This window comes from Leptodactylus fuscus, chromosome 11 (genome assembly GCF_031893055.1).
Source record: "Leptodactylus fuscus isolate aLepFus1 chromosome 11, aLepFus1.hap2, whole genome shotgun sequence".
Classification (NCBI taxonomy): Eukaryota; Metazoa; Chordata; class Amphibia; order Anura; family Leptodactylidae; genus Leptodactylus; species Leptodactylus fuscus.
The window spans coordinates 23,165,657-23,192,926 of record NC_134275.1 but is presented as its reverse complement, the minus strand read 5'-3'; the positions used below and the strand labels follow the sequence as shown (position 1 = coordinate 23,192,926).

The 27,270-nt window shown below is 42.8% G+C and overlaps 1 protein-coding gene across 1 annotated transcript in view; it reads right to left on the bottom strand.

Moving 5' to 3' along the window:
• The window catches only part of MID2 (midline 2), a 213,923-nt gene that overhangs the window by 103,736 nt on the left and 82,917 nt on the right, over positions 1-27,270 (bottom strand). The window lies entirely within an intron of this gene.

The window sequence follows — 27,270 nt, the reverse complement described above, 5'->3', positions numbered from 1 at the left end:
GTATAATCTGTATTTCTTTTCAGTACACTGCCTGCTTAATGGCATAACTCTAATAGACATTATGCGGGTGCAATTGCTACTTAAAGAGCCAAATCCAAGTAGTATGTAAAGAAGGCAACGTGGGGATGTGAGGAAATCTGTGGCAGCCTGCTATAATAAAGTGCTAGGTGCTGGCGTACGGTACGGTATTAGCCCGAGTCATGATTTAGAGGTATGTTCATTTTAAAATCGCCTAACCTCCGCTCCGCAGCCACACAGCGCGTTGCCTTGTTTCTGGGAATACATTTAATGTAGGCCTGTCACGGTGGATTAACATTTTCTAATTGCGTACTACATCAAAAAGTACGGAAAGGTCACGCCGAACATTTGTTTCCGAACGGCTCACTTTTTTAATTGTCTTCTTTATTTAGGTGTCTGGTTTTCTTCTGTTCTATCGAGATCGCTCTTGAAAACGCAGTATTGGTTTAGGTAACATAAAAAAAAAATATTAGAAAAATTTGCCAATTATTCACGAGGCATTGAAAATTACATCGGACCTTATCGCTATAGCTTGGAGAAAAATGAAAAGCTAACAGAAGCCTCTAATAGCAACAAATCTCATTTCTGTGATATTAAAGCCATTCTTTATAGTTTATGGCACTGTGACAGCTTAACTTTTAATAGAGATATTGAAAAGTATGATTTGTACGTACAATACTTGGCATAGAGTATTCAGAAACCTGAATATAAAAAAGTCACTGTGGATGACAACAAGCCTAATCAGAGCAGAGCAGGACTACCTGGACCGGACGGCCCTAGGATATATTATGGAACATATATTCATATAATAAGCAATACTGATAAAGAATATTAAAAATGGAGTTGGCGTGTCAACTGCATGTATACCATTTCTTGTGCAGGAGCAGGGGATACTAACTTGATGACAGGGGCGCTGCGGTAGGGGGCCTAGCGACAGCCACTACTACTGCGTTGTTTTTTTTAAAATAGCCGTTATACTCAGGGGTCTTTTCAGACCCCCAAATATAGTGATTGGAGGCCCAGGAAAAGGCAAGCAAACATAAAAAACAGTGTTACTTACCTCTCCGGGCTCCAGGCAGGCTTCAAGCCTACTTGTGTGACGTCAGGATACAGGCCCAGGTCAGGTGACATTAAATACGTCATTGAAAATGGCTGACATCAGCAGGGACTGCACCGGAGCCAGGGACAGGTAAGTAACAGTGTATTTTTTTATTTGTATCCCTCCTCTGGGTCTCTGATTATTATACTCTGAAAAGACCCCAAAATATAATAATTGTTCATGGGTGTCTACAACGGGACATAATAGTGTGTGCAGGGGCCACTCTGGGGCATAATACTGTGTGCAGGGGCCACTATGGGGCATAGTACTGTGTGCAGGGGCCACTATGGGGGATAATACTGTGTGCAGGGGCCACTATGGGGGATAATACTGTGTGCAGGGGCCACTATGGGGCATAATACTGTGTGCAGGGGCCACTATGGGGGATAATACTGTGTGCAGGGGCCACTATGGGGCATAATACTGTGTGTAGGGGCCACTATAGGGCATAATACTGTGTGCAGGGGACACTATGGGGGATAATACTGTGTGCAGGGGCCACTATGGGGTACAATACTGTGTGCAGGGGCCACTATGGGGTACAATACTGTGTGCAGGGGACACTATGGGGTACAATACTGTGTGCAGGGGACACTATGGGGTACAATACTGTGTGCAGGGACCACTATGGGGTACAATACTGTGTGCAGGGGACACTATGGGGGATAATACTGTGTGCAGGGACCACTATGGGGGATAATACTGTGTGCAGGGACCACTATGGGGGATAATACTGTGTGCAGGGACCACTATGGGGTACAATACTGTGTGCAAGGGACACTATGGGGGATAATACTGTGTGCAGGGACCACTATGGGGTACAATACTGTGTGCAAGGGACACTATGGGGGATAATACTGTGTGCAGGGACCACTATGGGGTACAATACTGTGTGCAGGGGCCACTATGGGGGATAATACTGTGTGCAGGGGCCACTATGGGGGATAATACTGTGTGCAGGGACCACTATGGGGGATAATACTGTGTGCAGGGACCACTATGGGGGATAATACTGTGTGCAGGGACCACTATGGGGTACAATACTGTGTGCAAGGGACACTATGGGGGATAATACTGTGTGCAGGGACCACTATGGGGTACAATACTGTGTGCAAGGGACACTATGGGGGATAATACTGTGTGCAGGGACCACTATGGGGTACAATACTGTGTGCAGGGGCCACTATGGGGGATAATACTGTGTGCAGGGGCCACTAAGGGGCATAATACTGTGTGTAGGGGCCACTATAGGGCATAATACTGTGTTCAGGGACCCTATGGGTCATAATAGTGCGTGCAGTTGGGGTCTTTAGCGTCGTTTGGGGGGAGCCATGTCAAAAGTTCGCCACTGGGCCCCACCATTCCTACTTACGCCACTGCTTGATGATAAGAAATCTAATCTATCTAATGGTACTAAAAATGGCCTGTACTGTATATTTTTGTATTACTGGCTGCCACTGTTTTTGGATTCCTAAAGTTGTTATCAAGGACATAACTACAGGGGTTGCTTCAGTATCACTATCGGGCCCCAGAACCTCAGGTGGAACCATAACTTATAATATATACCACTATTCTATATGACACCAGGTAATTAGGAGCCTAATTATCGAGTTGGCACTAGGGCCTAGGAGCTTCAGGCTGTTACTGAGGGTCTAAACAGGCTACACAGTTTTGTTAGCTTTCTCTATACGGTAGGAGTTACAGAATCAAAAAGAGCAATACTGTTTGGTGGTGAGCAAATTGCTGAGTTGGGAATAATCCTTGAATAAAAGTCACGTGGTTCTTACTAGTTGTCCCATGGCTTTTGCCATTTGTGTGTCTGTCCCGTTGACTATGTATCTTTTGCATTTCTGTTGGTGCTGTATTTTTTGGCTGGTTATACTTTGAAAACCAATAAAAATATATTTACAAAAAAAAAAGAAGAAGAAGAAGAAAGGCCCCATTGTGGGCCAATCCATGGTATCCGTTCTGGGCTCTAATATACTCTATCACTTGAAGATGCTGACAGAGGACTACAGCTGTATATACACTCACCGGCCACTTTATTAGGTACACCTGTCCAACTGCTCGTTAACACTTAATTTCTAATCAGCCAATCACATGGCGGCAACTCAGTGCATTTAGGCATGTAGACATGGTCAAGACAATCTCCTGCAGTTCAAACCGAGCATCAGTATGGGGAAGAAAGGTGATTTGAGTGCCTTTGAACGTGGCATGGTTGTTGGTGCCAGAAGGGCTGGTCTGAGTATTTCAGAAACTGCTGATCTACTGGGATTTTCACGCACAACCATCTCTAGGGTTTACAGAGAATGGTCCGAAAAAGAAAAAACATCTAGTGAGCGGCAGTTCTGTGGGCGGAAATGCGTTGTTAATGCCAGAGGTCAGAGGAGAATGGCCAGACTGGTTCGAGCTGATAGAAAGGCAACAGTGACTCAAATAGCCACCCGTTACAACCAAGGTAGCCAGAAGAGCATCTCTGAACGCACAGTACGTCGAACTTTGAGGCAGATGGGCTACAGCAGCAGAAGACCACACCGGGTGCCACTCCTTTCAGCTAAGAACAGGAAACTGAGGCTACAATTTGCACAAGCTCATCGAAATTGGACAATTGAAGATTGGAAAAACGTTGCCTGGTCTGATGAGTCTCGATTTCTGCTGCGACATTCGGATGGTAGGGTCAGAATTTGGCGTCAACAACATGAAAGCATGGATCCATCCTGCCTTGTATCAACGGTTCAGGCTGGTGGTGGTGGTGTCATGGTGTGGGGAATATTTTCTTGGCACTCTTTGGGCCCCTTGGTACCAATTGAGCATCGTTGCAACGCCAAAGCCTACCTGAGTATTGTTGCTGACCATGTCCATCCCTTTATGACCACAATGTACCCAACATCTGATGGCTACTTTCAGCAGGATAATGCGCCATGTCATAAAGCTGGAATCATCTCAGACTGGTTTCTTGAACATGACAATGAGTTCACTGTACTCCAATGGCCTCCACAGTCACCAGATCTCAATCCAATAGAACATCTTTGGGATGTGGTGGAACGGGAGATTCGCATCATGGATGTGCAGCCGACAAATCTGCGGCAACTGTGTAATGCCATCATGTCAATATGGACCAAAATCTCTGAGGAATGCTTCCAGCACCTTGTTGTATCTATGCCACGAAGAATTGAGGCAGTTCTGAAGGCAAAAGGGGGTCCAACCCGTTACTAGCATGGAGTACCTAATAAAGTGGCCGGTGAGTGTATGTATGAGTGCATCATATTGTAGACTATTGTAGACACAAGTATACACTAGGATTTGTGCTAATATGTTGTCTACATTTGGTGCAACACATGTATTCATTTAAAAGCTAATAAAATAACATAATGAAATATAATACATTTAATAAATAAAAGATAAAATAATAATAATAATAATAATAATAATAATAATGGCATATAATAAATAAAATATAAAATAACAATAATAATAATAATAATTAAAATAATCTAATAAAATACCACTTCTTTGTATGGCAAGCACATACAGTACTGTATCTGTCCTACTGACAATAAAGGATTACTGTTGCTGCATGTTCTGACTATTTGACACTTGCACCAGACATATAATCTTTGCAGATAGTGCACTTTATATAGGCATACCGTAGACATATGTTCGTATGAATTATTTTGGGCTTTGTAATATTCATAAGAGCGTCTCCAGAGAGAGAAAACACTAGAGGAAATGAGTTTTCTATGTCACGTATGAGGTTGTACTAATGGCATCTACATCTGTCTTTGTTCAGGACAACAGCCGTGCATGAAAAGGTCGCTGTCCAGTGCTGAAGTCTCCGCCACAAAGCTGCATAATTAGATCTTCTAATTGTTCTCAGATCAATTCCCGTTTACGTGTCAGATTAGTTGTCAATGAAAAGCCACCTTGTTATCTCACATCTCTCTAGGAATTCAGACAGTGTGAGGTATTGTCAGGAAAATCCTGAGCCACAGGGCAAAATCAATGGCATCTCTTATCTGAATATCTTTGTTATTGATGCAATTAAACATTTTAGAAGAGGGTAATTGATACAACCAATTACAAAACTGAGACTCAACGTGTAGCATCTCTTTTATGCCTCTAATACGGGATAACTTTGCACTTCTCGGGCTCACAGCTACAATTTTTTGCTGCAGTTTGCAGGGTTTTTTTTAAATGAACAGAACTTACATAGTTACATAGTAGATGAGGTTGGATAGAGACATCAGTCCATCAAGTCCAACCTATAACCCTACAATCCCTACAGCGTTGATCCGGGGAAGGCAAAAAACCCCATGAGGCTCATGCCAATACACAGTCCAATCACATTAATGTGACCACCGCCTACTTTTGACGTTAAATACCCAATCGCAGAACGCACGTGTCATCCACCGTCCGGGCGCACTAATCATTGTGGAAGGCATGATGGATCAACACCAGTATGCATCTATCCTTGCGGACCATGTTCACCCCTACATGTGAATTGTTTTTCCTCAGGATGATGGCATCTACCAGCAGGATAATGCGACGTGTCATAAAGCTCGCAGTGTACGTGCGTGGTTCGAGGAGCACCATGATGAGTTTACCGCACTCCCTTGACCAGAAAATTCCATGGACTTGAACTCAATCAAGAATCTGTGGGACCACCTCGATCGGGTTGTTCGCACCATGGATGCTCAACCGCGTAACCTAGCGCAGCCGGCCACGGCACTGGAGTCAGCATGGCTCAACATCCCAGTGACATCATCACAACATCCCCTCTCTTCCTGCACGTCTCGCAGTGGTCCGCTCTGTGAAAGGTGGTTATTCCGGATTTTGACAGGTGGCCACATTAATGTGACTGGACTGTGTATTTTCCAGATTAAATAAATAATTACAAATGACATAAATGACATTAAATGCATAAACTATAATAGCAATAAGAAAGGGATAAAGGAATAGCTTTCACCATGATCAATGGCGGCTCCAAAGAACCAAGCCAATGGATACAATGTCAAATTTTGGCATAGGTCTGAATCTTATACGCTACATTCCACTATGAGTGGTGGTCGGGAGACTTAATGATTGGTTAAGGCCTTGTGGGGTTTACCTTTCCTCTGGATTAACAATATGCTAATATATACCCTTACTCCTTCATCTATATCTTCTATCCTTGCCTTACAATCTAATGTTTATGGTCAACTTTAGGGAGATCTGCTTTTATCTGGTGCAAAGGGTTGGGAATGGTTTCCTGGTTCTCTTGGCTAGCACATGCTCCAATGCTCAGTGGGAAAAATGCTACATAAATAAATGCACCCATTGATATTTGTTTTAATTATTAACTATTCTTAGATAAAAAATAATAAGTGAATCCAGGCAGGAATCTCTAGCCTGCAATGCCATGTTTTATTCTGTCTCTGATTTCGCCTTGACAAAGGAATTAATTTGTTCCAAAAGGAATTGCATATCACAATGAACCTTCATGTAGGAAGGCCTGCAGCCAAAAGTAAAAACTTTATTGTGCTCCTGAATCTTTTTGTTCAGTAACCGTTTCTGCTCCAGACTTCTGATGACTTCTGTAGCTGTACTGTAAGTTAATCTTGTCGTCTTTTCTGTCACCCGGTCATTCAGCCATCTCTTAGCTCTTCTTCTCTAAGTTGTCAAAATTTATCCAAAGAAATCTTGTGATATTCGGTGATATTAGACAGGAGCTGTGACCTTGCCAAATATTTGTTGGTTCAGCCCTCCATTCCATTTATTTTCAGGACACATATGCTCTTAATATACTTTGGGGACTCCTCACACCCCAAACTAATGGAGTGGAGGGGGAGGCCCAGGCTAGGTGAATAAAAATTGCTCATTGCACTCATTGGTTGCAGAAGGGCTCAGGAGTGGTCAGTACAATTCTCCTAGGACTCCAGGTCTCTTCTGTGTGCCGATGATATTGTGACATAGTTGCTAGTGACAAACAGTCATAGAACCGGTAAGTACCGGTGGATCCTGTACTGTATGGCTTTGTGGAACAATACAGTGTGGGACCTGGGAACACTATAGAACATGGGACCTGGGAGCACTATAGACCGTGTGATCTACGGTTACTATAGAACATGGGACCTGGGAGCACTATAGAGCATATGACCTAGGGTTACTATAGAACATGTGATCTGGTGACAGTATAGCACATGGAACCCGGGAGTACTATAAAGCTTCGGACCTAGGGATACTAAGAACATGGAACCTGGGGACACTATAGACCGTGTGATCTAGGGTTACTATAGAACATGGGACCTGAGCGCACTATAGAGCATGTGACCTAGGGTTACTATATAACATGTGATCTGGTGACATGTGGAACCCGGGAGTACTATAGACCGTGTGATCTAGGGTTACTATAGAACATGGGACCTAGGAGCACTATAGAGCATGTGACACGTGGAACCTGGGAGTACTATAGAGCGTGGGACCTAGTGGTACTATAGACCATGTGATCTGGTGACAGTATAGCACGTGGAACCTGTGGGCACTATAGATTGTAGGACCTGGGGCATTATAATATATAGGAGCACTTAAGTATCACTATTAGAGATGAGCGAACACTAAAATGTTCGAGGTTCGAAATTCGATTCGAACAGCCGCTCACTGTTCGAGTGTTCGAATGGGTTTCGAACCCCATTATAGTCTATGGGGAACATAAACTCGTTAAGGGGGAAACCCAAATTCGTGTCTGGAGGGTCACCAAGTCCACTATGACACCCCAGGAAATGATACCAACACCCTGGAATGACACTGGGACAGCAGGGGAAGCATGTCTGGGGGCATAAAAGTCACTTTATTTCATGGAAATCCCTGTCAGTTTGCGATTTTCGCAAGCTAACTTTTCCCCATAGAAATGCATTGGCCAGTGCTGATTGGCCAGAGTACGGAACTCGACCAATCAGCGCTGGCTCTGCTGGAGGAGTCGGAGTCTAAGATCGCTCCACACCAGTCTCCATTCAGGTCCGACCTTAGACTCCGCCTCCTCCGGCAGAGCCAGCGCTGATTGGCCGAAGGCTGGCCAATGCATTCCTATGCGAATGCAGAGACTTAGCAGTGCTGAGTCAGTTTTGCTCAACTACACATCTGATGCACACTCGGCACTGCTACATCAGATGTAGCAATCTGATGTAGCAGAGCCGAGGGTGCACTAGAACCCCTGTGCAAACTCAGTTCACGCTAATAGAATGCATTGGCCAGCGCTGATTGGCCAATGCATTCTATTAGCCCGATGAAGTAGAGCTGAATGTGTGTGCTAAGCACACACATTCAGCACTGCTTCATCACGCCAATACAATGCATTAGCCAGTGCTGATTGGCCAGAGTACGGAATTCGGCCAATCAGCGCTGGCTCTGCTGGAGGAGGCGGAGTCTAAGGTCGGACCTGAATGGAGACTGGTGTGGAGCGATCTTAGACTCCGCCTCCTCCAGCAGAGCCAGCGCTGATTGGCCGAATTCCGTACTCTGGCCAATCAGCGCTGGCCAATGCATTCTATTAGCCCGATGAAGTAGAGCTGAATGTGTGTGCTAAGCACACACATTCAGCTCTACTTCATCGGGCTAATAGAATGCATTGGCCAATCAGCGCTGGCCAATGCATTCTATTAGCTTGATGAAGCAGAGTGTGCACAAGGGTTCAAGCGCACCCTCGGCTCTGATGTAGCAGAGCCGAGGGTGCACAAGGGTTCAAGTGCACCCTCGGCTCTCCTACATCAGAGCCGAGGGTGCGCTTGAACCCTTGTGCAGCCTCAGCTCTGCTACATCAGAGCCGAGGGTGCGCTTGAACCCTTGTGCACACTCTGCTTCATCAAGCTAATAGAATGCATTGGCCAGCACTGATTGGCCAGAGTACGGAATTCGGCCAATCAGCGCTGGCCAATGCATCCCTATGGGAAAAAGTTTATCTCACAAAAATCACAATTACACACCCGATAGAGCCCCAAAAAGTTATTTTTAATAACATTCCCCCCTAAATAAAGGTTATCCCTAGCTATCCCTGCCTGTACAGCTATCCCTGTCTCTTAGTCACAAAGTTCACATTCTCATATGACCCGGATTTGAAATCCACTATTCGTCTAAAATGGAGGTCACCTGATTTCGGCAGCCAATGACTTTTTCCAATTTTTTTCAATGCCCCCGGTGTCGTAGTTCCTGTCCCACCTCCCCTGCGCTGTTATTGGTGCAAAAAAGGCGCCAGGGAAGGTGGGAGGGGAATCGAATTTTGGCGCACTTTACCACGCGGTGTTCGATTCGAACATGGCGAACACCCTGATATCCGATCGAACATGTGTTCGATAGAACACTGTTCGCTCATCTCTAATCACTATAACGTGTGGAGAAATCTCCCCCTACAATGTGTCCCTTCAGAGATATGGCACTGTAACACAGGATTCTCAAGATATGCAACGTCACAATGTGATGTGCCCCCCTGGGATCGGGCCCTCTTTCCCTTTGGAACACCTCCTGTATACACCCCTGTTTGCAGAACTGAAAGATTTAATAATTAAAAATGCAAAAACATAGAATAAGTTATTCAATAGAAGTCAGGTATCAACTCAGTACTCGCTATCATATCCATCTTACCACTAAACCCATTGTGCATTATGCATAAGCGTGCAATTTACAGTATAGTCAGGTCCTTATTACCATATATTACCTGGAGTAATAATGCTGAGTTGTTAGGATCAGGTAATAATGATTCTGAGTTATAGAGGGACAGTAAATAAGAATACCAGTGTTTAGTCTTTTTGGATCTGCTGTGTGTTCTCTCCTTCTCCTTTCTCTTTGATTTATTCCCTCAATCTATATTTCCCCAACTTCTTGCTCTGGGCTCCCAACACTTCACAATGTAATATTTCATTCCTCAAACAGCCGAGGTTTTTCTCTCATTCTCATCCTTTATTCCCTCTATTCATTCAATCTATCTCTCATTTAATACTTGTATTTTCTCCTCCATCTTTCCTCCAGTCCCCTTCGAAGGATCAGCATGGCGTCTTTGTCTTTTTTAATTACAATTGGCATTACTCAGATATACTGCAGTCTGGATTGTAACCAAGTGTAGAACTGATCTGCGTATCCAAGTTAAATGAGAAACCAAGTGACAAACTAAGCGAACATTATGTTCTCTATGATGCACTAAGTGACTAGTTTATTTAAAGGGATGGTGACAATCTATATACAAAGTTGCAGAATATGATGGTGCTATAGAAGCATCTGGAAATGAATAAAACAGAACAGGGTTTTCCCATCTTAAGAAGCTATCCCCTATCCATAACCATGTGATAAGGTGAAATTGGCGGTGCCGAGATCCACACCAATCAGGAGAATAGGGGACTGACCATGGAGCAGTGACTGGAACAGACCAGCACCTCTACATTCATTTCAATGGGAGCCCCGGAGATTGCAGCTGCAATTGAAATAAATGGAAAATGAATGCAGCAGTACACGTCCATTCTGACCACGGCTTCCTTCAGAGACATTGTAGCGTCTTTGCCCGTTCAGGCCTCTGCGCCATCCAGTTACATGCTACAGTGCAGGAGGCATGTCCATTTGTGATCCTGTGCTACTGCTGTTTTAACACAGCTGGGTATTCGTTGCTGTGTGTCAGTTCAGCCTGTACTATTAGTCCTCTGGCTACTATGCAGTTAAGTTTATAGCTAGTTGATTGACATTTCTCCTTGCCAATCGAGCCTAGGGCATATACCCTTTATATAGTGTTCCAACCCTCTTATCTATGCTTATCTGAGCTTTCTGGCTATTATACTGTTTTCTGTATTTATATATTTCTGACTTTGGCTATTCTCTGTGATTACTCTTTTGGATTCTGACTCTGTACTTCTTTGCTTGACCGGTTATGATCATGGCTTTCCTAATTATCCACATCTGGTTGTTTGTCTTGTCCATGTTTTGTGTTTACTCCTGCTTTTAGGAAGGGACTATCGCCCAGTTGTCCCCTACCGCCTAGAATAGTTGAGGCAAGTAGGTAGGGACCAGGTCTGGGTCATGTTTAGGACTCACTATCTCTGTCATTCCCTTCCTCCCAGGTTTCAGCAGCAGACTGGGGAATTGCTTTACTGGCAATTCCCTAATACCCATTCTCATTTTTGGTGGGGGTTGCACAAGTCAGACTCAAATTGATCTCCAGGGGATAGCTTCTTAAGATGGGAATAGTCCTTCCTAATTTTACTAATTTCTTGATGCTTATATAGCACCACCATATTCTGCATTTATGTAGAGATTGTCACCGTTCTCATTAGTTCCTGTACACACACACAGTTTCATGTGAAAGCCAAGTGACCTATAAGTATTTCTTTAGAGTGTAGGACGATACTGGAAACCCCATACAAATATTTTAGCAACGCATTAGGTGTCAGCACTACACATATGACATTTCCGTGGAAAATGCTTTGACTCTTTGAACAATGATGATAATGAAGGACAATAAGTAAAAAACACTGTTCTAGCACCATTACTAGTAGTTTACATGATGTAAATAGGAAGGCAGTGCCTCAGTCATGCATCCCACTAGGGGGCGCTCCCTTTAACATTATGCCCGACCTTCCCAGAGGCCTTTGCTGCAATGATGTGGGATGTTACCAAGTACAGTCTTTCAGCCGAGGACAGCTGTTTCGTTCTATTTGGATCTCTTCAGCCCGGCGTATTGAAGAAAGACTTAGCAGAGGTGAGAGGCTTTTAGACAGGGTTAAGGGTTAGTGGGCTGCATGACTGAGGCACTGTCTTCCTATTTACATCATGAAAGACACATTTGCATATTCATCCCATGATCCCACAGTGGATAATAAGACTCCACACACCTACATGGTGGTCTCTTCCTAAGGAGTGACAATATCCACTTAACCCTAGTAGTAGAGATGAGCGAACACTAAAATGTCCGAGGTTCGAAATCCGATTTGATCAGCCGCACACTGTTCAACTGTTCGAATGGATTTCGAACCCCATTATAGTCTATGGGGGGAAATGCTTGTTTCAGGGGTAGGCAACATTCGATAAAATTATACTTGAGGGTCGGGCTGAATTCTCCTTGAAGTCTTCTCCCGGCGCAGCGCCCCCGCGGCGTCTTCCGGCTGGAATTCACTCTGACTAGGCATCAGGGCCTAGGCAGAGCCGACTGCGCATGCGCGGTTGGCTCTGCTCAGCCCGATGCCTGAGCAGAGCCGACCGCGCATGCGCAGTCGGCTCTGCCTAGGCCGGATGCCTAGGCAGAGTGAATTCCAGCTGGAAGAAGCCGTGGGGACACTGCACGGAGAAGACTTCTAAAGGTAAGAGAAGGACCAGCATTGATTGGCAGAATGTATAGCATTCTGCCAATCAACGCTGGTTCTGCATTGAACCTTAAACTTCGAACAGCTAGTAGTGTTCGATCGAGTACGAGTATTTCGAATACTGTAGTATTCGATCGAACACCTACGCGATCGAACACTACTCGCTCATCTCTACCTAGTAGTTTACAGAAAAGTAACCCATGTTTAACCCCTATATGATTGACCTTTTTTGCCCCATTACGACCAATCCATTTTTTTGCGTTTTTCCGTCGTTACCTACCAAAATATATATCATATATCTAATTAACATTATTAACTCTTCCTAGGATGGAATATAGAAAAAAACATCAATTCCTTTGTTGTCTTTTTATGCTTTAAATTTTCACCAGCTTAAGTATCCTGATAAATTTGTTGTTGTAACGATTACAGGGATGAATCTCATTACTTTTGCATAAGAAAATATGTATCATCCATTTTCAAACCATAACTTTTTATTTTTCTATGCATAGAATTGTGTATGTTTTTTGGGGGGGGGTTTTGCGGGAAGATATGATATTTATTGCTGCCATTTTGGGGAACATAAAACCTTGTGATCACTTTTTGCAACATTCTTTTGATGATGGATAGACAAAAATAGCAATTCAGGCATTTTTTTTTTAGATTTTTCTTTACAGTGTTCAACCACACATTATGTGGCAGCTGTATTGCTTGGGTCTTGCCCAATATATGTCTTTTTTTTTTTACAAAACATTTTGAGATGGGGAAATGACTTTTCTTACAATGTATTATACTTTCAGTATCAAACAGGTATACACTCTAGGCAGACCTCGGGGCGATCACTTGCAATAAAGCCCTTTAGTGACTGCCATACAAAGGTATATTGGCAGTGACTAAGGGGTTAATATAATCAGTCATTGTTTAATACCATACTAAGTATAATGGTAGACTGACTATATTACAACATCCTGTATCTTCTGTTTTATACACAGGCTGCCATAAACTATAGACTAATGATGCAGACCAACAGGATAGCCATTCAGAACTTCACCCCCTTACACTGCCAGCTTTATTATGACATTGCTCCCATGATAAACATGCTATTAGTTAGGGATGAGTGGATTCATTTTTAACAATGAACTATTATATACAGAGCCTATACAAAGGCAGAAATGATGTTTTAAATTACTTAAATAATGTACCATATATACTCGAGTATAAGCCGACCCGAATATAAGCCGAGACCCATAATTTTACCACAAAAAACTGGGAAAACTCATTGACTCGAGTATAAGCCGAGGGGGGAAATGCAGCAGCTACTGGAAAATTTCAAAAATTAAAATGGCCGGAATATTTGGGTGCAGTAGTTGCTGGGAAGGGGAGGTCTTGTTTTGGTTGTCTGTCTGCCCCTTCCCTGAGCTTGAGGATTGTTTTTTTTTCCCCCACTTGGAATTCAGTCTGGCTGAATATAGGGGATCTGCAGTGCTCCTATTAACCCCTTCCGGACGGAGCAGGAGCACTGCAGATCCCCTATATTCAGTAGACCGGGCACTGTCAGACACAGGGATACCTAATGTGTATGTGTGTCACAGTCATTTTCTACTTTTATATGTATTCTAGGGAAAGGAGGGATTTACAACTTTTATTTACTTTATTTTCGTATTATATTGTTTTGAAGCTTCTTTTTTTTCTCACTATTTTATTGGAGATTCTATACATTACTATTGCGGCTGGACATAGACCGCCTCCACCCCACCCCCCAAAATTTTTTTTTTTATTTTTTTTTGCTTAACTCGAGTATAAGCCGAGGGGGATTTTTCAGCACAAAAACTGTGCTGAAAAATTTGGCTTATACTCAGGTATATACGGTAGATATTGTAGTACTTAGAGAATTGTTGTATGTGTAAGGAACATACACTTTAAGGTAGATTTACTAATAATGAAACAGAATTTTGGTATAATTTTGATCCCCCAAAATTGGCATGTCTGCTATGAACATTTGTTAAGTGTTTCAAACACTTTCTTTGCCTCAGTCAACAAGGGGGCACAGTTTTGTGGGAAATGGGTGTAGTTTAGGGAAAACGCAAAGAGGTCTAAGATGGGCAGTGATGCAAAATTATGGTGCAAATAGTTGCCCTAAATTTCTCATTTAGCATTAGTCAGTATGACACACTTGGTGCATTTTCAATCTTTAGTGTCTGTACACTCTGTGTAAGAATCGCAAAGAATACATAAGAAGTACGAAAGTCAGATTATAAGTATGGATGAGATTTAGTATGTGCTACCTAGTTATCACAAATGCTCCATATTAAGGATGGCCATTCCTTCCTTAATTCATCTCATTCCGCTTCTCTTTAATTAGAAGGTCATTAGTATAATACACAGAAAATGTCAATATAATGGAGCAGATTTATCAGGTTCTATAGCTCTGTAACAACTGTCAGTACTCTGAGTGATGTCTGCGCCATACTTTTATATTGTCGCACATCCGATGATAAATGTTTCTAATATTATAGACTGTTATAAATCACGCACAAGCGCTAGATCATTTCTGCTGTGCATGAGCTACATTTCAAGGATAAATGCAGAATCTATTAGAGCCTATGGCAGAGATGCCCCCATATTAGATTATAGTCCCCCACAGCAGAAATGTTGCAGAAATTTCTGCTACTGAAAATTCTTCTAAACGTGTGAATGGGGTTGTTTTTGCAGCGTGCATAACTACAAATACTATTCACATGAGCAGAACTGAAATTTCTGAAACAAAAACTGCTGCTGTCAATGTCCCCTTATACTCGGTGAATACTAGCGGTCAATGAGAGTGAAGGAGTTAAGAGGGTTTTCCTGGAGCTTGTTGGTAATGGCTTAAGGGTGTCTTCACACGGAGTATACGCTCACTGATTCTGAATGTGTAAGGGTGCCTTCACATGGAGTATATGCTCACTGATTCTGAACGTGTAAGGGTGCCTTCACGTGGAGTATACGCTCACTGATTCTGAACGTGTGTGAGTTACAGGCAATTAACAAATAGCAAACATAAAAGGGATGGGCAGTGCTATATTGCAGGGGTCGGGGTATAGAGGGGAAGGTGGTCCCTGCCAAAGGGTTCAAAAAATAACACTCAACCACATCAAGGGGTTAAAGCTGGAGACAGACTGATAGGCCTGGAATATTGGATGTTTTAACCCAAGTAGAGCATACCTTGTCAAAATAGGGATCAGTATCCGAAATAGTGGTGTTAATCTTTTCATCCAGTATGATGTTCAATGACATTTGACAGTGAAAGACAATCAAAGTTTTTTTTTTTCCATTTGGAAGCAATATGAATTGTCTCTGTCATTACTGAATTGGAGTAATCTGTATTGTGCATATCTTATGGTGGGTGGCTTCAGTCCGACTAAGAAAACTGAGGCAGTTAGAGGGATTTACTGTCCCAAGAGTCAGTGCCCCATCCTATGGATGGACATTCTTGGTGAAGACTTGCAGGTCACAGAGGAAGTCTTTGAGAAACATGAACTTAGGCTGAGTTCACACAGGGTATTTTGGTCAGGATTTTGAAGCCATATCCGCCTCAAAATCCTGACCATTGAAATCAATGGGAGCCGGTCAATTCTTTTTTTCTGGGAGCTGTTTGTTCTGGCTCCCGGAAAAAAGAACGGATGTGCTCATTCTTCAGGCGGAGATGCCTCGCAATTCCGCCTGAAGACACTCCCTCCTCCCAACTAGGCCCATTCATTTGGGTCTAATCCGGAGCGGAGTGCACGACTGGATGCCCGTATTTTGGACCGGAACCTGAGGCGGCCTGAGCTTCAGGTTCCAGACCAAAAAAACCCGGTGTGAACTCGGCCTTAGTGTGTTCCACCAAGTGAACACCTCAGGAGATTAGCCTCGAGGAAAGAGAACAAAGTAAGTAATGGTGGGGTCGTACTTTGTAACTTTAAACCAAAAACAGACCCTTTGTCACAGTTGCAATATACAGTTCTACTCTATATATAATACTCTAGCAGTTGCTGGGATCAGATGGGTAGTTGATTGGGGGCTCCATAGAAGAGTCTGTAATGAGGCCGGGGCGACCAAGGATGACTCCAAGGTTACCCACTGTGGTACTCTATCTCATTATATACGGCAAAGAACTGAGCAGCTATGCAATAGCTATAAAAGTTGGGAACCGACAGGTCACTCAGTCACTAGTGATAGCACATGCCCAAATAAAGTTGAAAAGTTCCACCTGAAGGTCAGCTACAGAGGAGAAGGTTACTGGGGTTGGGAGGGTACAGATGTAAGAGAAGATACGTTGCAAAGTGACAATTTTAACCGTATGAATCCTACCAACCCAAGAAAGAGTGGGGTAATGCCAGTCAAAAAGATTCTTTAATACTTTCGGGATCAATGCAGCATACTTTCACTTGAAATGGGTATCTAAAGGACTGCATAGATATATCCCCAGGTAAGAGAGATACTTGCCCCACGTTTGAAAACTAAAATTTAAGGCTATCAATTTTATGGTAGAATGGAAAACATTAGGATGCAAATTGTGAAAGGGTATCGAGTAGGTTTGGTAGTGTGATAAGGGTTTTGTGATATCATGTTACTCCTTATGTTACCCAAGGCCTGCCTACCTAAGATGAAACATACTTGGTCAGGGTGTATCAAGGACGGGAGTCGACCATTTAACCTGGAGGCTAATGGATGGAAAAAGCTTAATATCTAAAATTAAAAGTGAAATGGTTTATATTTAACAGGGATGGTAATATCTTTGCCTGGTTGTTTGGAGATCACCATTATGGACAAACTCAGCATGTTCTGGGGAAACGTACATATAGCTTGTGGATCTGAGGAAGGTGTGCCCACTATTATTTGTATTTCAATATTATATTAGATTTTTGGAACTCGGAGAACCGGTAAAAAAAAATAAATGGTGATATCAGAATCAGTTAAATGTGGACACGTCTGTATTGTACCCCTATTATACCCCTGCCCCTAGTGGCCACTCCAGGCAACAATAACTCAATTGTTTAATTCAATAACTGTGTGGTTGTCTTCTAAGGCCTGGTTCACAAGGGGATGGAATAGCGTATTTTGGTTCTGATTTTGACGCGGGAAGCCAAAATAAGCTTGCCGCGACTGTCAGTCGTGGCTTCCCGCTCCAGAGTAGGCCCAAAATGAATGGGCCTAGTCCGGAGGGTGCTGCCGCGAGGTGGACGCAGTGGCTCGATGAGCCGCGGAATCCACCTGAAGAAAGGGCAGCTCGCTTCTTTTTTCTGTGAGCAGCAATATAGACCACCATAGACCACCATTGTGAGGGAGCGGATTATGATGTGGATGCCACGCCATAATACGCCCCCTCTGTGTCCGTGTGAACTAGTCCTAAGATGACCTGGGGGTATAGTTGATACTACTGTAAGATATCTCAGCTACTGTGCTGCATTTAGACTCTAACATATATGCATTATAGAGACTAAGATTCCCACACACACACACCAAAATCATGACTAAAATTGTCACAAAATGCAATATCTTATTTTTATCATTTTTTTTATATAAAATTTGAGTAGGATCGCCGCAAAGATTTTCCAAAGCCATTCATACATTTTTTTTTAATATATGGATAAATCTACCCTGATTTATGTTATTTATACCAAGGAACAAAATATTCATATATTATACAATTCTCTGCATTTACATAACATAATACCACATAATAATAGCTAATACAGACTTATAGTTTCACTGTCTTCAATGATCAACTTCTCTATATTTTCTTCAATAAAGCAATATTGTATAAAACTAGGTTAACATCCTGTTGGATTTGTTTCACGACCCAGCAAATCATTTGGTTTAATGCAGTTAGATGGCACCGGTGATGCTGATATATGAGGAGCTAAACCTATATATAACGCCTTCACTGCTCTATAAACCTGCAATGTGCCTTGCAAGGTGCACTGGTTTTGTGATTATTATTTTTTATCATACAGGAGCTGGCTGGGCCATTACAACATATCTAACAAAAGCCATAACTTGCATCATGCAGCTTTGAAATCCTGTCTCCCTGTTCTGTTGTGAAAAATTGCAGTCAGGCGGTCGCGTGGCTGTGTGAAGGTAGCCGTGGTGCATTGTGGGATTTCAATTTTATCCACAAAGAAAATTTGCTCTATGATAAGCCAAAATATCAGAACAAGCTTAGCAGCTCAACATCATGCAAGGAAAGCCATAAACCAACCCAACCCCCACTCTGATCTACTAATACTACACTATACTAAACTCATGTGCAAATACAAGTAACCCGGACTCATTAGCACAAGCAGAATCAATGGTTACAATAGATAAACAGGTACAAATTACTATTGATCCGGAGCCTTTCACTATCTGGGGGTTTGTAATTAGTAGGAAATAAATAATCAGCCATTACATTCAATAGTAAGTAGAGATGAGCGAGTAGTACTCAATCAAGTAGGTATTCGATGGAATACTACGGTATTCGAAATACTCATACTCAATCGAGTACCACTCGCTATTCGAATGTAAAAGTTTGATGCAGAACCAGCATTGATTGGCTGAATGCTATACAGTCGGCCAATCAACGCTGGTTCTTCTCCTACCTTTAGAAGTCTTCTCCGTGCAGCTTCCCCGCGGCGTCTTCCGGCTCTTCATTCACTCTGCCAGGTATCGGGCCTGGGCAGAGCCGACTGTGCATGTCCGCTTGTAGTGCGAACATGCGCAGTCGGCTCTGCCCAGGCCCGATGCCTGGCAGAGTGAATTCAGAGCCGGAAGATGCCGCGGGGACGCTGCAAGGAGAAGACTTCTCGGAGGATCCAGCCCGACCCTCACTCGTGGACTTGGTAAGTATAATTGATCGAATGTTGCCTACCCCTGAAACGAGCATTTTCCCCCCATAGACTATAATAGGGTTCGATATTCGATTCGAGTAGTCGAATATTGAGGGGCTACTCGAAACGAATATCGAACCTCGAACATTTTACTGTTCGCTCATCTCTAATAGTAAGTGGATAATATACGACCATCACACAGTCTACGTCGCTATGTCCGCAGTGCTTAGTAGTACTGGTACACAACCTACTACAATGACAAAGATTTTTAAGAGACTCCGCAGCGAGCGTTTTGGAATAGGGGACCAGTACAGACACTCATTCTATAACTACCAGGGTAGCAGCAGTAGCGGCTGCCACAGGGCCCGGGACATTAGGGGACCTGGTGGGTCCCTGATTTTTTAATTTTTTTTAATAGGGCCTTGTTTACTTACCGATCCTGGCTCCTGCTCCCCGCCTGCCAGCACTTCCCCTTCTGCAGAGGCGACTGTGATCAGGAGCGGGTATCAGTAAGTGAGACCATAGGCCTACAAACCCCACAAACACCGCTATCATTATACTTGGGAGTCTTTTCAGGGGCCCCATGTCAAATGGTCATCTTGGGGTCCAGTCATTCCTAGTTACACAACTGCACAAGGGTAAGTTATTTTACAGGAAGCCAGTTTACTGATCCGTGTGTCTTTGCAGTGTAGGAGGAAACTAAAAGCTATGCAAACTCTAGGGGAACATACACACTCCATGCAGATGTTGGCCTTGGTTGGAGTCAAACCGAAGACCTCAGTACTGAAAAAGCAAGAGTGGTAACCAGTGAGCCATTAACAGCGATCATCTGTACATGGATTATCACTGATCATTCCACAGACATTATACATTATACTGTTAAACCATAAAACACATCATTACTTGTATAATATAGACGGCTGGTGACATCATTGTATAAAAATATGAATGTCCCAGAGGTGAAGTCCCATGGTCAGGACCCCCAAATGGTTTAAGGCCCGGTTCACAACTGCGTTTGGTATTCTGTTCGGGAATCTACTGGGGACCCCCTGAATGTAATACCGAACACAATGACAAGCGGAGAGCTTATGAAAGCACATGGACCCCATAGACTATAATGGGATCCGTGTGTTTTCCGCACACTGTTTGCACGAGTCATGCAGAGAGGAAATTAGTTCATGAAGTAAAACACTCGTGCGGAAACCGTATGGACCCCATTATAGTCTATGGGGTCCATGTGCTTTCACTACTCACCGCTTGTCAATGCGTTTGGTATTCTGTTCGAGGGGTCTCCTCGAACGGAATATCGAACGCAGGTGTGAACCAGGCCTAAGAATACAATATATATTCTTTGTGAATTACATTGTACCTCCATTGAGCACGGTTTATTTGTAGTGCACGCTCTCTGATCCTGGTTGTGCAATGTCGCTATTTTCTCCTGTGACATCAATGTGCTGCACATTCTGCCTTTGTCATTTCTATCATGACAGCTTTGGTCGCCTCTCAAAGCCATTCAGTAATTACTGGGGATAAATTATCATATTCATCATGCATTTTACTCAGCGGACATGTGACTGCCAATTTTACTGTGGGCATTTATTAATAGAAGAAATGCAATGAGCTCAGTTATCTGCATTGAAGTGGAAATAGAAATGCCTTAAACACATGAATCTTTAAAAGGAGGAATAAAACACCCTTGTGACTCGTTCTCCTGGAAAATATCTGCTGCTGGGCCTATAGACAACATCCAATATTTGGGAAATTGCTCTTTATATAATTATATCCTTCACAAATTATGAAGTACATAACCATCACATTCATAACCTAGTCACTGTAAAGTACTATGTGAAGTACAGTGTTGTCGCAGTCAGGTAGTCTGCAATACGCTGATATTAACATAACATTGCCTTATTAGCTTAATTAGTGTCAGAACGCTGGGGAATGTAATTTTCCTTTATTTTAACATGCAGAGATTACAAAGTAAGAAAATACATAAATATGCAGGAAGAAAGAATTACTGGGAAACTGGGTAACTGCGAACTGACAGAACATGGAGGAGGTATCACTAAGTGTTTAAAGGGAATCTACCATTAAAATCAATTTTTTTTTCACTAACACGTAGGAATAGCCTTAAGAAACGCTATTCTTCTCCTACCTTTAGGTGTGTTCTCCGCGCCGCCGTTCGGTAGAAATCCCGGTTTTCGTGGGTATGCAAATGAGTTCTCTCGCAGCACTGGGGTCGGTCCCATATGCTGCAAGAGAACGCTCCAGCACCGCCTCCATCTTCTTCAGGAACGGCCTCTTCACGGGTCTTCTTCCAGCGCTGGCGGTCAAACTTCTAGGCCTCGGGCAGAGCCGACTGCGCATGCCTGCGGCCACAAGAAATATGCCCGCTTACACAGAAAGTGTCATTTTCTTGTGGCTGTGGGCATGCGCAGTTGGCTCTGCCAGAGGCCCGAGGCCTAGAAGTTAGACCGCCAGCCCCAGGAACAAGACGCGTGAAGAGCCCGTTCCTCAAGAAGATAGGGGCAGCGCTGGAGAGTCCTCTCGCAGCATTGGGGATGCCCCCAGTGCTGTTTGAGCGCTGGGGACCACCTCCAGTGCTGCGAGAGAACTCATTTGCATATCGAAGAAAACCAGGATTTCTACCGAAAGGCAGCGCAGAGAAGACATCTAAAGGTAGGAGAAAAATAGCCTTTCTTAAGGCTATTCCTACATGTTAGTGAAAATAAAATTTGATTTTAATTGTAGAATCCCTTTAATATCAAGCCACGTTCCAGCTTTGGGGGTTCTTCATCGTGATGCATTAAATGCTGAATATACGGTTTATTACTAGAATATTCATGCTGCTCTCCTCCTTTTGATTTCATATTCTTATCATTTAATAAAATATTTTCTAAGATAATAAATGTAACAAAAATAACATCACAAAACAACATAAAAGCTGTAAAAAAAAATAAAGCACATAGGGGTGACGTAGATTGGTGGCAGCCCCAGGCCCACTGTCATAGAGGGGCCCACCCCAAGGCCATTGCTAGCACTGTTTGTGGCTGTAATCCAGGCTCTGAATAGTATCTGCATTTCATCATCTAAAAGCCTAAGGACTGAATTCTGAAGAGATGAAAATCACGTACCTACTAAGAGAATTAGAACACTACAATTAAAAATATGTCTTCAAGATCTTTTTTTAATTGGATCAGGGAATTTTAAGATAGGAAGATAAAAAAAAATGTGATTATTTTCAAGGAGCGGATTTCTGTAATTAATATAAAGTGGAGGAAGAATACATCGCCACACATCTGATGATTCTCTTATCATTATTGTGGACAAAGATTGTTCTCTCCAGGGGACGCCATGGCCCCTCTTTTCAGCACCCCGCTTTCTTCAATATCAAGATCCCTTTATAATTTCTCACATGAAATAAAACTTCTGTAACTTGTACTGGCAGGGCTAAAGCATTGTCTATAGAGGTTTTACACTCTGTGTGTGGCGACACAGAACATCGGAGAACAAGAAGATGATGCATAGTCATAGAAGAATAGTCATTGTGAGGAAACAGGTTCACAGGCAGGGGGGCATTTAACCTGTTCTAGAGGGCAGAGGAGACCAATATTACATCTTACTTCTCATCTGTAGCTCCAACACAGCCATACAGTGAGCTACATTACAGCTGTGCAAGGTGTATTAGCAGACAAAGGAGAACGGGTAAACCCTCTGTCATATTTAGACATATGGATTAACTATAGGATTGAGATTTCAGGATCGTTTTTAAAATCCGATTTTCGATCATTTTCCAGCCAATCCCGATTGTTAAATTTGCTCGATCGCTGATCGGGATCCAATCTTTCCCGATCCCGATCACTCAACCCTAATTAACTAACTAAGGAGGTGTAAAGGATAGAAGTATAGGATAGAAAGGGGGGGGGGGGAAGAAACACTGCTATATATTGCTATGAAAGGGGTGCACTTTTCTTGTCTATCTGACATTGTTACATACTTTGTGCTATTTAGGGGAGGGGGCTCTTTTATAATATGTGATTTAATACTGTGATGTATAAATATTTCACCGTCAGCTTAAAGAGGACCTTTCATGTCCTCGGGCACCTGCGGTTTTATATATCGCTAGAAAGTTGACAGTGCGCTGTCGGCTTTCCCATTATGTGCCCCGGTGCAAGAGATATTGGTGCCCTTACCGATATCTCTTCACTGTCAGAAGGACGTTCCTGACAGTCTAGCTGGGCTGTGAAGAACACCTCTCCTGACAGTACTCGTCCATAACCCTGTACTGTCAGAGGGGGTGTTCCTCATGGCTCAGCGTCATCGCTGGACAGTAAGGAACGCCCCCTCTAACAGTACAGAGCTATGGACAGTACTGTCAGGAGAGGTGTTCTCCTGTTATGACCCGGTCTCAGCAGTCTCGGCCTGTTCGGTTCAGGCACAGAGTGTCCGGACGGCATTCAGCGCGTGAATCACCTGATGCACGGCAGGGGAATATTCACACCAGACATGCTGTTTCTGCTCTGGCACTCGGGTGTGGATCACGTGGTGAGTTGCCTGGTGGATCAGTGCCTGGTGTGTCTTGGCCTCTGAAGGGGTTAAGTTCTCTGCAGTGCTGAATACTTGACAGGCCATGGGCAAGGCCTTCTCTTACTATATAAGGCTGTTGCACATGCTATCTGATGCCGATCTTAACCCCTTAAGGACCAGGCCATTTTTTGGTTTCGCATTTTCATTTTTCCCTCCTCACATTTCAAGAGCCATAACTTTTTCATTTTTCAGTTCACAGAGTCACATGATGGCTTATTGTTTGCGGGACAAATTGTACTTTGTAATGGCACCATTCAATATGCTGTGCAATGTACTGTGAAGCTGGAAAAAAATTCAGAATGAGGTGCAATTGGAGAAAAAATGCATTTGCGCCATTTTCTTATGGGTTTAATTTTTACAGCGTTCACTGTTTGGTACAAATGACATGTTACCTGTGTTCTACGCGTCAGTACGAACGCGGTGATACCAAATTTATATAGTATTTGAAATGTTTTGATACTTTTAAAAAAATGATAAACTTTGCAAAATAGAAAAAAAAATTTGTGTCATCATGTTCTAACACCTGTAACTTTTTCATATTTCCATGTATGGAGCTGGTTGTGGTGTCTTTTTATGCGGGACAGGATGACGTTTCTATTGATACCATTTGGGGAAAGATCTGATGGTTTGATCACTTTTTATTCAATTTTTTATAGGAGGCAAAGTGTTGAAAAAAACGCTTTTTGGCTGTTTTTATTTTTTTTGCCGCTACGCCGTTCGCAGTACGGGATAAATGTTTTAATATTCTAATAGTTCGGGCATTTTGGAGCGCGGGGATACCTAGTATGTTTATGTTTAATGTTCTTTAATTACTTTTATAGCTAATCTAGGGAAAGGGGGGTGATTTGAACTTTTATATTTTTTTTATTTTTTTAATACTTTTAAAAACTTTTTCTTTTCTTCTGTTACATTTATGATCAGACCCCTTAGGTACCTTGAAACCTAGGGGGTCTGATCGCTCATACTATTCACTGCAATACTACAGTATTGCAGTGAATAGGAAAATCCCAGCACTTCTATCAGACGAGGCCTCTGGCATCGTCTAATAGATCTCGGGCAGAGACAAGCCTGGAAGCCTTCAATAGGCTTCCGGCTGTCATAGCAACCGATCACCGCCCTCTTGTGACGTTCAGGTGGGCGGTGATCGGCGAAACATGGCGGCGCCCATGCCGCCGGCGCCGTTTACACACTGCGGTCACGTTTGACCGCAGTGTGTAAAGGGTTAACAGCAGCGATCGGCTCGGGCACCGACCGCTGCTGTTAGTGGCAGGTCCTGGCTGTATGATACAGCCGGCATCTGCCGTGTATGGAGCGAGCTCAGCATGTGAGCTCGCTCCATACATCCCCATGCGACCCATGACGTACAGTTACGTCAAGGGTCGCTAAGGGGTTAAACTTCTGTTCCTGTGCTCCATTAATGGTCTGTTGTCTGAAGTTGCTACCATCTGCATCCTGGCCCATCCAGTTTCTTGCTCCTGTTCACACAAGACTGTTAGCTAAGTATTGAGCTCCTATCCAGACATAGTGTTCCGGGCGCAGTGAGCCCTAGGTATTTTTTCTGTTTGGAGGTTTGGAATTTTTTTGGTAGGTGTTTTTATAGTGTGTGATACTCAGTTCTGGTTTTTCCTATCCCTTGCTTAGTTCAGTTATTCTGTGTTTCACGTTTATTTTCTCCCTATGCTTTTGCGTTACTCACGTTCACCGTTAGTCCGCATCTGGACATCCGTGGGGGGCTTGTTCTGTATCTGCCTCTCCTTCGTAAACGTGAAGCTAGACAAGGGCTCTATTTCCCTTTGTAGGTTAGCTACTTCTCCGGCTGTGCTCGTGCCCATTCAGGCAAGTTAGTCGGGCCCACGGCTACTTCTAGTTGTGCGAGGCAGGGTGTAGGAGGATCCACACTAGAAGTCCAAACTGCTCATACTTATTATTGTTTATTTTTATATATGTTTTTCCTGTACTGTACTGAGAAGTTATCAGTCCGTGGTCAGAGATCCCCAGACCATAACATCTCCACAGCCCAGCTAGACTGTCAGGAACGTCCTTCTGACAGTGAAGAGATATCGGTAACGGTACTGATATCTCTGGCCCTGGGGCACATAATGGGAAAGCCGACAGTTCGCTGAATACAGCGCACTGTCAGCTTTCTAGCAATATATAAAACCACATGTGCCCGAGGACATGAAAGGTCCTCTTTAATAATAGAATAATATACAATAAATACATCATGCGCTATCCTTTGTATATTTTTTTAATATGTCTATAAAGACTATAACAAAAAGGCATAAAATAATAATATATACAATGTACAGGATATGAAAACAGATCCAGGGAGAGGCAGCTACAAAAGCAGTATAGACAGTTAGAAAAGAGACGTATTTTTACTGTATTTCTTGTCAATGTATCGGATCAGTCCTGTTGTCTTTGGAGCATACAGTTTAGTAAAGTGTGTATAGCAAAATTATAATTTGTATAATTTGTATAATGATATAATTGTATATATTAATATATAATACATATCCATTATATAACTGTTTAAAAAAAGAATAAATATACATATATATATATATATATATATATATATAAAGAATATATATAATATTATTATTATTATTATTATTATTATTATTATTATTATTATTATTATTATTTTAGGCTTAGCAAAATGGCTAAATAATATCAGCTTTAAATTTGTGACACTGGGTCTTGTGGTATTTATTCCATTGGCCCCTATAATAAATGTCAAGCTTAACCAATGTATAAAATGCATTCATTATGCTATCCTGTGGCCCTAAGCTGCTTCCAATTGTTATGTATTATGTATGCAGGTAAGACCTGTATCTAGGAGTCTCGAGCTGCTGGATTTCGATCTGTCTATCAGCATAGTGCTGCTCAGTAATGATCTCCTGAACAAAAAGCGACATTACTAGAAGGCTCAGAGTTCATTTAACCTCCAGAAGTTCACGAATGACATCAGGCAGGAGAAATGAGCAGCAGCAAAGACTCTGTGGAAATGCTGCAAAGTATTCCAGGTAGCAATGAAGAAGATTACAGGATGGATCTGTGAACCCTGTGGTTTTCATCAAACTGTACTCAGTTGTGCTATCCGGATTGAGCCATGGGCTGTGTTGTGAATGTATTTGATCACACATCTAAGTGAGTGCACCTTTTGTAGGAGAAGGCAAAGACCTGCATGACATAGCTTTCATCTTGTGTCCTGCTGTCCTATAGTGGGAAACTGAAGGCAGACAGTGTGTAACGTAAGCCGCATGGCTTCCCGGATTTTTTCTTGTACTATACACTCATATCAGACTTGCTATGTGATCAGCTGTGTTTACATAGAAAGCTTTACACACAGCAACAGGCAGAGGTGGCAAGGATAAGATTTACTCAAGTATCTTGTCTGCCTAGAGATTGTTCTATAATACCAACA